Source organism: Anomalospiza imberbis, chromosome 19 (assembly GCF_031753505.1).
Source record: "Anomalospiza imberbis isolate Cuckoo-Finch-1a 21T00152 chromosome 19, ASM3175350v1, whole genome shotgun sequence".
NCBI classification, from domain to species: domain Eukaryota; kingdom Metazoa; phylum Chordata; class Aves; order Passeriformes; family Viduidae; genus Anomalospiza; species Anomalospiza imberbis.
This window is the reverse complement of record NC_089699.1, coordinates 6301172-6315400: the sequence shown is the minus strand read 5'-3', so window position 1 is coordinate 6315400 and position 14229 is coordinate 6301172. Positions and strand designations below refer to the sequence as shown.

The 14229-nt window shown below is 41.4% G+C and overlaps 1 protein-coding gene across 1 annotated transcript in view; it reads left to right on the top strand.

Annotated features, from left to right (window-relative positions):
* The window catches only part of FOXK2 (forkhead box K2), a 45644-nt gene that overhangs the window by 17174 nt on the left and 14241 nt on the right, over positions 1–14229 (top strand). The window lies entirely within an intron of this gene.

The window sequence follows — 14229 nt, the reverse complement described above, 5'->3', positions numbered from 1 at the left end:
CTCCTTCCCTGGGGGCAGTGCCTGACCCCCCCTGGCTGCAGGTCCCCCTGAGCCTCCTTTCCTCCAGGGTGAGCCTCCCCAGTGCCTCAGCTGCTCTTGGTGCTCCAGCCCCTTCCACAGCTCCACTCCCTGTCCTAGACATGCAGCAGCCCTGCAATGTCTTTCTTGGGGTGAGGGGCCCAAAACTGGTCACAAGATTTGAGGTGTGCCCAGCACAGGGGACAGGCACTGCCCTGGTCCTGTGGCCACACCATGGCTGGTACAGGCCATGTGCCATTGGCCTTCTTGGCTGCTTGGGCTGATGTTCTGCTGTTGTTGGCCAGTACCCCCAGGCCCTTTCCAGCCACTCTGCCCCAGCCTGGATTGCTGCAGGGGCTGTTGTGACCCAGGTACAGGACCTGGCACTTGGCCTGGTTAAACCTCACAACCATTGGTGTTGGCCCATGGATCCAGCCTGTGCAAATCCCTCTGGCAGAGCAGCATTCCCACCCAGCTTGGCATCATCTGCAAAACGACTGAGGGTGCCCTCAGTCCCCTCGACCAGATCATGGATAAAGATGTCAAACATGGGTCAGTGTGAAAGCTGTCTCCTCTTGGAAGGTCTTACTCTGTGATTCCTGATCCTGTCTGCAGGGTCTACCACTGCCCTGAGCAGCCTGTGCCAGCGACTGACCACCCTTTCTGTGAAGATATTTTTCCTCATATCCAGCCTAAACCTCCCTGGCACAACCTGTGGCCATTTCCTCTTGTCCTGCCCCTCATTCCCTGGGAGCAGAGCCTGACCCCCACCTGGCTGCACCCTTGTGTCAGAAGGTTCCCCCCGAGCCTCCTTTTCTCCAGGGTGGGCCTGGAGCACTCCTTATGAGGCTCTGGCACCACTAGATCCCTTGTGAGCAGGTTCTCCCACTAACCCCAAAGGATATTTTCTTACAAAACCTTGTTTTGCTGGGTCGCTTGGTGCTGGTTTGCTTGCTAGCACTGAGGGTTTTAACAAGCAGAGCTGTTCCTGGCCACCTCCTCCCCAGGCAGGAGACATCCTTAGTGCTTCTGCTCGTGGGTTCACAGTTCCAGATGTGAGCCACGAACCCTGGAGCAGGAAAAACAGAGGAGACCACTGTGGCCAATGAAGCTGGACTGGAAAAACAGCAAAGCTGTGCTGGTGCTATATTTAGGAGGTCCAAACTCCTTGTGTGGTTGATGGCTCTCATTTTGCTCTTCACCACAGATGTATCTTCAAACACAGATATTTGATAAGCAGTTTCTGTAGTCTCTGTTAAACTTTGTGTTTTGTTTTCTGAGGGAAATGAAGAATTCAAGGTTTCTTGTTGTCTTTCAAGCTCTCTGTATGAGGTGGAGGTGTCGTGTCTTGTTACCTTGCAGTTCTTGGGGGAAAGCCCCTAATTCTCCTGGCACTTTCATATAAACTGAGAGGTGTTTTCTCAGGAGAGTGAGCAAAACCGAGTGAAAGATATCATTTATAAATGAACTAATTAGTGCTCATAAGGTCTTCCTGATGTGATCCCTGGTGATGATTAAAGGAGTGGTAGTTTTAAAATAACTAATGCATCTTTTTGACTCTCTCAAAAACATAACAAACAAACTTGTGCATTAAAGTTAACATTTAATGAGCAACTTGTAAAACAATCCTGATGATGTCTTATTTTGAGAAAGGATGTTGAAACAATGGAGGTTTATACAGACTGGTTTTAATCATCTAAGTTGTCTGTTATCTTAGTTTTTAGCTTTTCTGACTTAAAACCTGCATATTGTTGTGCTCTGGGAAGGTGTACATATTATTAAAATGCTGGGCAAGGCCATGGTCATGCTCTCCAGAATTATTAAAATGTCTCTTGGATTTGTATTTTAATTATCATCTGTATTTTTGCTTTTCCTTAATAGGATTTAGAATATTAATCTGTTGCTTTTCCAGATGGATATTTCTAAGTGTCTTGGCCACCCTAGGACACTAAGGTTATAAAATAATTAGATATATGAGTTAAAAACAAGAGAAATTTACTCCACATCTGTAGTACTATTTGCTGCTATTATTTCAGTATTTATGGTAAGTTTAATTTTGGGATCACCTTGGTTATTATGGGAAATGCCACTTTTTTTATGGTGCTTCCTATACTGGCGTAGGGGTTAAAAAAATATATATATATTCTCAGGACAAAAGTTTTTTGTCATTATTGACAGAAGTGTAGGATAATGCTGTACACATACAGAAAAATAGGAAACACTTTCTCTAACTAAGGATTAACATTTCATTTCACCACTGCACATCTTTCTGAAAATCGAAATCTTTCAGATATCAGTCGGTTCTTAAGTGTAAATGGAAACATGTTAATTTAAGTGCTGTGAAAATTAGTGTTTGCAGTTCTCTTTGTGCAGCAGCATATGCACTGAACTCATTTGCATCTCTTCAGCTTTGCCTGACAAGGCGATTGTGCAGGGGAATTTTGAAGTAATCCTATGACTGCTGAAATTGTTAAATATGCGATCCTTGGTTGGGATTTCACTACCAAAAAAATTATAAATGTGTAGCAATCGATATTTGTGTATGACAGAAATGTAATTTTAACAGCCAGTGGTATTCTGCTAGAGGGAAGAGCAGCTTACAGGTGTGTGGGGAGTTGGTCATTGATAATCTGGAGGATTTTTTGTTGTGTGACTGTTTTGACAGTTCCGTTGAGGGAAGATGCTGGGTTGATAAACTGGGGAAGCCTGATTTGGACAAATGGCACTTGCTTTTCCAGACACCTTGCCTTATCTATATCTCTGTGTAGGAAAGCTGTGCAAGTTTCTGCTCATCCAGCACAGTTTAATTGTTTGAGCAGTTTGGCAGGATCTTCCTGTGCCTAAGAACCTTCCTGGAGCTGATTGCAGCTCGTTTTTTCAGCATTTCAATCATTGTATAAACTTAACTACATCAATTTGTGTGCTCCAAGGAAGAGTCAGCTCAAAATTAATTTTAATTCTTGAAGTCTTTAACTGATACTGTGTCAGTTACTGCCTACAAAGTTGCTTTGGCTCTGGCATGTCTGGCAGAATGACCAGAGCTTAAAGCAGAGTGAAACAGTGTATTATGTACCTGGACTTTTTTTTTCTTTTAGTTACTCTGTTTTTAGAAAATTCAAAGGTCAGGGAGAGCCAAATCACAAAAAAAATAGCAACAAAAAAGGTTGGAATTTGAAGCTAAACCAGAAGAAGCTGCTCTCAAGACATGGTTGATTTATTCTCAGAAAGGTCAGATTGGGTTTGGGTCACACAACCTGAGGAGAGATGCTTTTGTCATCACTCTCCATCCATGTTCTTTGTTGTGTGGGATGGATCTGGTCATTGTGGATTCCAACCCTGGCTGCAGGAATGCAGTTAGAGTCAACCCAGGCTGAAGAGTGTACAGCACTGTCCTTGATTTACACAGGACAAGAAATAAAAAGTGAAAATAGTGATTAAAAAAAAAAAAGTGGCTGTTTCTAACCAGTGGAAGATTTTTCAATTTCATTCTGTTGGTAAAAGGCAGCGTAGGAGTATGGTTAATTAAAAACAGTAGATAAAGCACAAATAAATAAAATGAAAGTGAATCCTTTAGTATCACCAGGGCTAGGATGTGCCCTTGTTGTTGAACACCTCCAGGCATGCATTGCAGGGATGTTTTTGGGAGGTTCTGCACAGGACACGTTACAGGAGTGAGTAACACTTGTAGTAACCTGGCAGCTGTTTGTCACCTGGAATGAGGAATTCCTTGGTACTAAAGGAATGCAGATGAAGAATTCTTTCCCTCCACATACTGTTCAGTATTAAGATAGAAATTTTAGCTTTTTGTTCTTTATTTTTTTAATTAGTTGAAATATTGCTTTAATTTTCTTCTGTTCAATAAGGGGGAAAAAGTCTTGCTTCTCATAGGCACATAGGAAACAAAGTTTGTGTTGTTTAACATCCTCAAACCCCTCAGTATTTAACTGTATAGATTTTAATTAGAATATATGCATTTAATAAGCAGTTTTCATGGTTTACTAGTAAAGTACTGATGAAATGGAAGTTCCTTTAGTTCTGTTTGGGAGAATGTGATACATGGCTTAAGATATATATGTGTGTGTGTGTTACTTTTTGCCATGTAGGCTTCACAGCCACTACCTCTGTGTTCCTTAAACAGCTCCTCTTGTACAACAAACTCTGATTGAGACACTTCTGTCTTATTTAATGAACTAATCTCCCTTTTCCTGAAGACATGTCTCTCACCTGTTGATTTGCCTCTTGAAGTGGTAGTAGAAAAAGGAAAAATTGGGGGATGATCCAATGGTTTAAACAAAGACTGGGTGTTGGGAAAAATATGTTCTGTTCCCAACTCTGTTGCACACTTTGCCAAAATGGCTTGGCCAAGTCACAAATCCGTTTAATCTGTTTTTGGAAATGGGAATAATACTTCATGGGCAGGCAGATGATGAAATTTCAGTGCTCTTTTCCAGCAGTTTTGATCAGGATAGAGCTTTGCCTTGCCTTTTAAAACCAATCCCTTGGGTTTGAAGGGGATGACTTGGTGTGCAGGGTGAACTCTCTAACTCCCTCCCTGCTCCCTCTTTTTGAAGAGTGTTGGTGCTGATTTTCCTTGTCCTTCTGGCTTTCTTACATAGACTGTTCTCATGTGAATGCTGCTGTACCTAAACTTTGGTGTGCCTCAGAGTTCAAATCCCACTGGAACTGCTGAGCTGACCTGTGTGCAGTATGTCAGTGTTTCCTAATGAAAGGGACAGCAGTGGCTTACTTACAGTTAAGACCTTGAAAGTAGCACAGAAATTAGTTTTGGAAGCTTTCTATATTAGCTCAAATCTCAAGCTTTCAAATAGAATGGTTAGAACAGTTGCTTATTGGGAGTGTTGTCTTGAGTGATATAAAACAGCACAGCTTTTAAATTCAGGTCTCATGATGTCTTTTTGTGTCAAGATTAGACTTTGGGATGGCTTAAATTTACTGAAGCATCACCAGACTTGTACATTTCAACTTGAGTGCTTGTCTGCTGAATCAGTGTATGTCACTGGAGGTACCAGTGGCTCCTGGAAGCAGGGAACTGCAGTTCTGGTGGCTGGGACCAGAGCTGGTGCAGGAGGCCAGGGAGAGCCTGCCCTGTTTGGAGCACAGAGCTGTCACATCCCTGTATCCCATGAAACATCCCCCAGGTCAGGCCTTTGTCGTAGAGAGCCTGGTAGGAACCTGGGCTTCGGGAATCATGGTTTGTATTGTTCATTACTTCAGTAGATGTTGTTTGGAGTGGGTTTCATTTTGTTTAATGTTGAAGAGGTGTGAGTAGGAGTGTATGTGTGTGTGTGTGCACCTAAACTTCCTTTAAACCAGTACAACACAGCCATCCCTAGCCCTGACTCAAACCACTTCAGGCTCTTCCTTGCTGTGTCAAAGGCACCATGAAGTGTCTGCCCATTTTCACTCACCCTAGAGACAGATGACAAGCATGGGTCCGAGTTGAGCTGGTGTGGCCATGCTGGCCTTTCCTCCTCCGTGCTGCTGCTCCTTCGGTACATGACAATGATTGGCCTGTGTTCTCATGAAAACTTCTATTGAGTCTATTTTCTTTATTCCTGGACAGATTTCTATTTGTGTGACTCTCTGGCTGGTTAAATCATGTCTGTTGTTTTTATTTGCTTTTATCCTTCTGTACTTTTCCTGCTGCCCCTTACACAGGCCACAATTTGGGAACTTGGCATGGTCTCAGAACAGCTCAGGAGGAGGAGTGCTTCTTGAAGGATATTTTCCAATAACAATGTGCTTGTTGTAGATTCGTTTCTTTACTTTGTGGCTTTTCAGACTTTTGGCGTCTTGATTGGTTCTTGAGTGTCCACACAAGTGACAAAGGAACCTAGATTTATGTCACACTGTGGAGCAGTCAGTGCATAGAACATTTCTAGAGGGTCTGCACATTCAGGAGAAAAGTTTTAGGAATTTGCAAATAGAAGGAAAATCGGAAAGTTGTTAGAACAAGCGTTGTGGAGAGCATGCTTGCTTTATAAAAAAAGTCTCAGAATATAATACAAAAATCTTGATTTCTGTTAAGATTCCCAGCCCAGCAGTATCACCACAGTGAAGCAAATATGGAATGGCTCTTGACCATCAGACATCTTTAGGTAAGCAACTGTGAAATTTAATTAATGCCCATAGCTGTGTGAGAGGAGGCTGAAAAAAGCCTGTTCTTTGACCAGACAGGCAGATTTAGGGGGGAAATTAAACACTGCTGTCTACTCGAAGTTCAAGTTGGTAGGAAGCAGTTTTTGTCATTCTTCAATGGCCTGAGTTAGTCATGGATTTCTGTGTCAAATAAAGGGTTGTGCTGCTCTTGGAAGCAAAGTTCTGCCTTGAAGAGCCCATCTAAAATAAACTTTGCTTCCTTGAATGGGGAATAATCATTGTGCAGCCCTGCCTCAGTGGGTAGCTGCTCTTTTGGTAACGATTAGGACGTTTGGGCATAATTTTGCAATGGAATGCAGGTCTCTGATGAGGTAATAAATGAAGGCTTTTGTTACTAAAGTAACGTATGAGTCACAAGTGCTTTTTTTATGATTATGCTTGCGTCAAAACACATCATGACAGCACTTGTTCACTGTACTCCTCCTACTGCTTTAATTGTAAGGAATGTGAGATGCCAGGATCTGTCTGTTTGGCTCCCAGCAGTTTGCTTTGCTTTGCTGATAGCTTTTATTTAACACTGATTGATATTATTAGAACCTCAGTGTTTCCATATGAACTTTTGCACCCCCACGAGTACCCTGTGACTGAGACTGAGGTGCCAGGCACATCTAAGCAGCCAATTTGGTGGTAAAAGATGGGGTGGGTTTGGTTTGTCAGCTTTGGTTCAGCTGTGGCTGGAAATCCTGTGCTTTATGGGAAGTTTTGGAACGGCATTTACTGTCGTGGAGAAAGTTGGAGTCTGCATATTTATGGTTAAATGCAGTTATCTGGAAGGAAGAAAAAATTATAATTGATTTCTGTTTTCCTAGTGCAAGTGTTTTGTTTGTGTTTTTTGAGCAGGAAGCTGTTGTGTTGTAGAGTGATGTATGTAGGCTTTGTTGGGACTGTTTGCAATTTGGCAAGGGTAGAGGCACTCCAGCTTTTGGACAAATTTTAAATTGTTTTTATAGTTTAGTAGGAAATGCAGAGATTGAGACCACACAACCTGGCTCTGCATACAGCTTTTGTGTACAGAGATGCTAAACACCCGAAAATGCAGCGTTTCCATAGGCGGAGTTTCTTTTGTATTCACAGGCTGGGGAGCCTCAAATTCCAGAGGCATTACATGAGCAGTTTTAATGAATTAGTGTCTGGTTTTCCTGCAGCAGATGTGACAAGCAGCTTTATAAGCTGCTTCCCATCGATCGCTGTTTTCCAGCTCTTTTGTGTCTTTCTTTTGCTCAGAGAAAAGCAGGGAAGAGCTCGGTTTCTACAGTAACTGCTGCCTACACTCCTGCCTGCAGGCCAAGAGCTTTCTCAGTCCTGCAGCCTGTGCAGGGCTACTGCATTGAAATTCTCTACGTTTTGTTTGGGTTTCTGGGTTTTTATTTTCTTCTTCTTGCCGGTTTCAATATTTTGCCCTTTAAGAAAAGAGGAGAATGCAGTGGAAATTTGCGATTTTGAGATAGGTAGCTTTAATTAACCGCAGCACATTGCCATGATTGTAAGATAAGCTCAGTATTTTTGCTGCTGATCGGTACCGGTGTTGTGTGGTTGGTATGGAAAGAAAAGAGATCCTGGCTGCTGAAAGAAGAACCTTTGAAAGTCTGTGCGATACTGTGAACACCCTTTTCTGTGGCGTAATAATGCAGGGGAGGAGTGAGATCAGCTTCAAGTTGTTAATAGAATCCTTAACGTTTGCAGCAAAATTTGCTGTACTGGAACAACTTCAGCACACTTCTCAGTCTAAACTCAAATAGCCTTGGAGAGCCTGCTGTGAGTACAGGGTTAAAAATGCCCAGTTTCTCATGATGTCAGCTCTGAACACCATTTCAGAGGGTGTCATGTGTTTATTACCCCGTTTGTGTTTGCTGCTGGTGGTTCAGGAATGTTCCTGCTGTCGTCATCAATATTCTGCTGTCATAGGATCATTTTTGGACGCAGGCAGGTTTGTTCCAGACCCTTCTGAGGCAGGTCAGCACCGTTCCTGTAAGGAATATCAGCCAACAGCTTTACATACTTCTTATGCACTTGCTAAAACCTGAGCAGGGAAATCTGTAACCGAGGTTTCCCATGAGGGAGCCAGTAATTTATAGCTAGATTGTATTTCCAGCCTTTGCTTACAATTTGCTACAAGTGTTTTGTTGGCCAACTCGAATTAACATGAGGCTACAGCAGTATTTCATCACTTGTGATGCTGCATAGATTTTTGCTTTTGAATCTTAAGATATCAGAGAATAGAGATAGATGGATCAGTGATCTTGCTTGTTAGGGTGTTTTCCATCCTGTTAGGTGGCACTGTGTAGACAGCGATGGCACACCTGAAAAAATACCCAAATCCTTGTGAAGAGAATGCCCAGTGCTCCGAATAAAAATTCTCATTGCTGGTTTAAAAATCTGCCAGTGTTTTGTTCCTTGTGGCATTAGAGGTCGAGCGTGCCTCGAGCCCTCCCAGTCTCTGTGTGGAGGACGTGCTGTGCAAAGATTGATCTTCGGCCCACAGAAATCAATTGCAAAGGATACAGGGAATTAAGGGGAACACGTGGGATTCAGTCCCCAGAGGAAAATCTGCCACTCTTTAAAGGGCAATTGCTTTTTGGGTAACCTCTAGAAGTGTCCTGACTAGTAATGGCCAAGCATAATTGAATGTAAATTGATGGTAAATTAGCCACATCAGGACTTAGTTTCAAAGCAGGGAGGAGGAGGAATCCATCCCACCACCATGGATGTGGACATGGCCCTGTAGGAAGTGATGCCATGTTTTGGCTGGGGTGGTTTCTCCCAGGCTGTGGTCAGCTGCCAGCAGGAGGGCATCAAAAATGTCCTTTCTGCAAATCTGCTAGAGGGGTTGGGCTTTGTGTTCCATTAATATAAATAATTTTTTTTCATCACCACTCCCCCATCAATAGAGAAAACCAGATGCTCCTATTGCCAGTAGTGGAGAAAGGTTTAAAAATGCCAAGTTAAAGCTAAAATCTCTGACAGGAGCACAAGGTGGCCCCTCATGTAAGGTGAACAAGCACCTACATGAACAAATTACCCATTGAGAAAGTTATCCCTGGTTAGGATTATAAGAAAATAATTATAATCTAGTTTTATACAGGATCACTCTTTTTCAGTGTATCTGTGATAACTTTTCCGATACTCTTAGAGATGGCAAAGTGTTACAACAACACTTTTTAAAAGTAATCCTGGAAAAGACTTTGTAAAACAAATATCTGAACAGTTATTTCTGTTTAAAGAGTCAAGATAATGCCTACTGTAAAAAATTGTGTGGTATTTTCTTAATAACCTATATTTTATTAGTAATCATTTAGTGCTGGGAATTTTCAGGTGGCTACTCAATATATGACAATTTGGATGGATTTATAGATCACCTTTGTTATTAGATTGGAAGCCCAGACTTTAAACTGTTGGGTACTTTTCGATTATCTTGAAATAAAAACAACAATTCACTTCAGTTTGTCTTCTTAATAAGTTTTGGGTTTGTTGATTCTTTTAGCTCTAAAGGTGATGACTCTATTCCAGAAATGGAGTGTGGTATTGACTTCCAGTTCAATTAAACACAGCCCAAAGTCTTAAAAATAAATTCTGGATGTGAATAATTCAGTATGCCTGCTCTTGGTGTTGAGCAGTCAGAAACCTTTTGGTAGAAAATTCAGACACTGAAATGTGTAATACTTCAACTTGTTGAGCTATTTTCACTTCTGTGGTATTTCTAGTTGTACTTGTTAAGACTCATCTTTTAAGTCTTGTTTATTTAAAAACCAGTTAAAAACCAGAGCCACATATTGTTTAATCTATAATTAATATCCTATTAATCCATTGTGACGGAATCAATAATAAATGAAGCAGCAAATGGAGAAAAGATGAAATTGGGGTCCTTGTGCTTTCAAATTGAAATTTACCCATTAGCAGGAAGTCAATCAAATTGTAATTTCCAAGCACCACGTTCCAGTGGGCACTTGCTTGAATGGACTCACTGCTGGAATGCTCAGGGCAGAGGGAAAGGCTAAAGGGCCTCGATTTAATTTAATTTTATATTCCTGGAGAAGGCCAAGGGTGGGGTTTAGTACAGCTTTCCCCTGCCTAATGAGTGGCTGTAGAAAGCCTGGGGCCAGGCTGTGTGTGCCAGAGGCTCACACTTTGGGCACAAGCAGTTGTAGAAGTTGCAGTGAAGAACTTCTATCTGTACAAATGAGAAAACTCTTCACTGCTTTAGAGTGTATTTAGGGGAAATGAGTTTCCCTAGCTATGTTTGGATGGCTTCAAAATTTTGACAGACAAAGCTCTGAGCAGCCTGGTCTAGCTTGGAAGTTACCCTGCAGGAGATTGGGCTGGACACTTCCAGAGGTCCCTTCCAAACTCGATTTCTCTCTAGTTGTGTCTGAAAGATGTAAAATCTCAATTTTTGCTTGACTTGTGGAAAATAATTATTTCAGAAGTGGGCCTGGGAGTGTGCACTGTAGGTGATTAAGTGTCAGTGTGCACATCTTCTGCCAGAAGTATAAATAAATGAATTGGCTGTGAGAGTCATTTTTACTGGAATCAGGGGAAAGTTTGGGAAGCAGATCACAAGTAGGTAGCTAAGAGGAATTAGAAAATGGATCGGTTTCAAATCCCCCTTCCATGGAAAGGAGACCATAGCTAGAAGTATAGTGATTTCCATGTTTTTTGGTTACTTCACTGATCAAAATAGCAGAAGGAAGTACAGATAGTATCATCTTAGGCTGCTGTACTGTCAGAGAAAACTGGAAAAGCTGTGTTTGGTGGTGCAGACGTTGATAATGACCTCTGCTTCTCTTTGTGCTTCTCTTTGTTAACACTGCCCGTGTTCACCTTGAAAGTATTTGAAGTCAAAAATCGACACAAGCAATCTCCCAGATGCTGACTGGGTTCTTTTTTGAGTCTTGGCTTTTTAATTTGAAAAGTTGAAGCTGTCCTTGGCTCTCAGTAAATCAACAAGAGTTCAAAACCAGGCATGTTGTTATTCTTTCAGATCTGTTTAAATCTCAGGGGATCTTTAAGTTAACAGGGGTTCAGTATCACAGTCAGTGTGAAGGAATTGAGCTGCACTTGTAACTACCCTGACTTCAGGGGTTATCACTGCTCAACCCTTATAATCTATTTGAATGTAAAATCTGGAGGTGCTGATAAAAGAACCTGCTGATCAAAGTGGCATGGCAGCTTCTGTCTGATTTTGGTCCTGGTTCTTAGAAGGCAATTAAACTGGAATAATTCAAAGGATACTGAAGCACTTGGTGTCACAGCAGGGTTTATGTACAGGGAAGAAATTGAATTCTTCTGCTGTATTTTGGTTTCCCAGATAAAGACAGGATGAAATTCCTCCTTCCCAGCCAGATGGCATTTTCACACAGGCAGAACTACAAGTGTATCATCAGCTTTTCCCTGCAGTATGGACAGAACTGCTATGGGGAAATGAGAAAATACTGGAAATACAGATGTGACAAAACTAGACTTTGCCCATTTTTACCCTGAGACACTTCTCTGGCACCCTGCAAAGTTCCTAAGCTCTGTCCTGCCTGGATCAGCATCACTGTGTTTGGCTGGGAACTGCAGATATAAATGAGTTATCTGTGGAACAGTTTGAAATGATGTGATGCTTGCTGTCTGTTTTCCAGTAGTCAGCCCACAATGAGCTTTTTTTTTTTAATTTAAAGAAGAATTATTGATGTAATGAGCTACGTTTTAGCTGTGACACCTCCTCTGTGGTTCCTTGGGTCATGCAGTGGCTCCATTGTGATGCTCACCTGGACTTGTCACCAATAAATATACAAAACAGCCTTATTTCTTTGGGATTTTTTTTGTAACTGGGTTGTCTAGATGAGTTTCTCCTCCAGCAAGCCATCCTGTGGTAGTGTATTGTGAAACTATTGTAAGCTTTTGAACAGTGAGTAAAACCCAATTCAGCTTTTGGAGGATTAAATGTTTGATGAGGTCTCTCCCTGTGGGTGTTTCTGTGGTTTTTGTTTAGTTTGTTGTATAACTAAAGAATATGCCAAAACCAACTTGATTCTGATCAAATTAGAACATGTTCTGTACTTTGATTTTGGATGTAAATATAATACATTTGCATAACAGCAATTTATTCAGGAATTCTCTTGGTTAGTGTACACTCTTTATTCTGCTTTTTGGCTGAATTCCAGCTATAAAAATATCCTTCCATTAAAAAAAACTGTTTGCAAATGTGAATCAATTGACAGATGTGGTCTTTTGATAATATTCAGGTGTTCATTGCTCTAACCAGACAGGGATTTGTAAGAACATTGTATCTTCCTTACTTACACTGGCCTTTCAGGCACGGGAAATGTAAACTGCACTGGGGATGCCTCTGGGTGTTCATGTCTGTCAGTTAAAGTTTTTTTGGCACGTGTAGAACCTCTGGAGTCTCCTGGCTGGTCAAAGCTCCTGTGTTTGGGGCTGCTTTTTGTGTGTTTTTTTCCAGCCTTGGACATTTGAGAGCCACATGTCTGTGCTGCTGCCTTGTTTGCCAGAGGTGCCCACAGGGGGATGATGCATTCAGGGCTGCAGTAGGGTAAAAGGGAGATCTTTTAAAGTCTGTGCCTACATGGAATATCAAAGGAGCTGCTGAGTATTCCTTTTCTGCCTTTCCATGTTCCTGGAGCTGTGGAGATCCACCTCTTCCCCATCCTCAGCTGCTGTGGCCCGGGAGGACTCCAGTTCCTCAGTGCTGTGCGCTGGGGTGGTTTTTTACCAGGCACTAAGGGCTCTAACCAGGGAATTAGCACCGAAAGCCACGTCCAATTCTTCCCATGTTTTTCTAGACTTGAAATAAATTTGGTCTTACAAGCATTTAAGGTAAATTTGCAGGTATGGAATAGCCTCATGAAATGCATAGGGAAGGTGACTAAATCTGTGTCTGTGTCAAACAGATGTTGTTCACTTTCTCACAGGGATTTTTACTTAATCTCTGGCTGTCTGTGCATTCACTTGAGTGTTGTTTTTTATTGCTGCTTAAAAGAAATGCTTGGAAAATAATTTTATTAGCAAAACAACCAAGACCCCTTTCCATTGTCACTAAAATGATACAAGCACAAAATATTTTCTACTGGAAAAACGAAGAAATGAGTTGTTACTGAATGTATTAAAAAAACCCAACCCAGAAATTGGTCCATTTAACTTCCTTGCTGAAATGCTTGTGCAGTTTTTTGGCATAGATTCTGTTCCTAATTTAGTACATTGAGCATGTTTCAGAAATAGGTCGTCTGTTAAATGCGGACACGGTCCGTACTCAGAAGTAAGACAGAGAGAAAAGGAAGGTCACTGTCAATTCTTTCTCTTTTTCCTGATCCTTGAATGTGGATTGTAGGGAAAAAGAACCACTGTGGTGCATGTGGCAGGGGACACAGTGAAAATCAAATGCTGCCTTTGTTCTATAAACATCCTTAGATTCATTTTAAGATATGAAAGCCAAAACACGAGAGTTCATTTCTAAGGCTGCTCCGCAGCTGAGTGTTCCTGCCAATTCTTACATCACTTTTATGTTTAATATATTTTTCCAGAGAAATGATCACTTTTATTTACAGTCTGTCCTTTGCATTCATAGCTCATTTCTCACCCCTTGTTCCAGCATGTGCTTGTTTCCTTTTTGTATAAAACCAGATCTGCCTAGAAGCACTAAAAAGCAAAACAAACCCAAACCCCAACATTTTGTAAGGTTTGTTTCTGGGTATAGTGTCGCTGGAAAGTCCTTTTCATCATGTGGGAGGTGTGTAAATGTCATCGTGGGTTTAGTGCTCAGTGTAGTCTAACAACTTAAGGATGAGGAGGTAGTGAAGATGTTTGAACTGTATTTTTATAGATGCTTTTGTTGAGACAAAATTAAGTTTCTTATTTGCTCAAGATTGAGGAAATTTATTTACTGAGAAGTTAGAAACAAGCCTGTCGTGTTTAATTGGGTTCAATTCTTAAATGCTGTGCACAGGGATGTAGAAAGAGGATTATCCTAAGGTACATTCATTGCATTTTATTTTTCAAACTTGTAAACAGTTGCACACTGTTAATTTATTG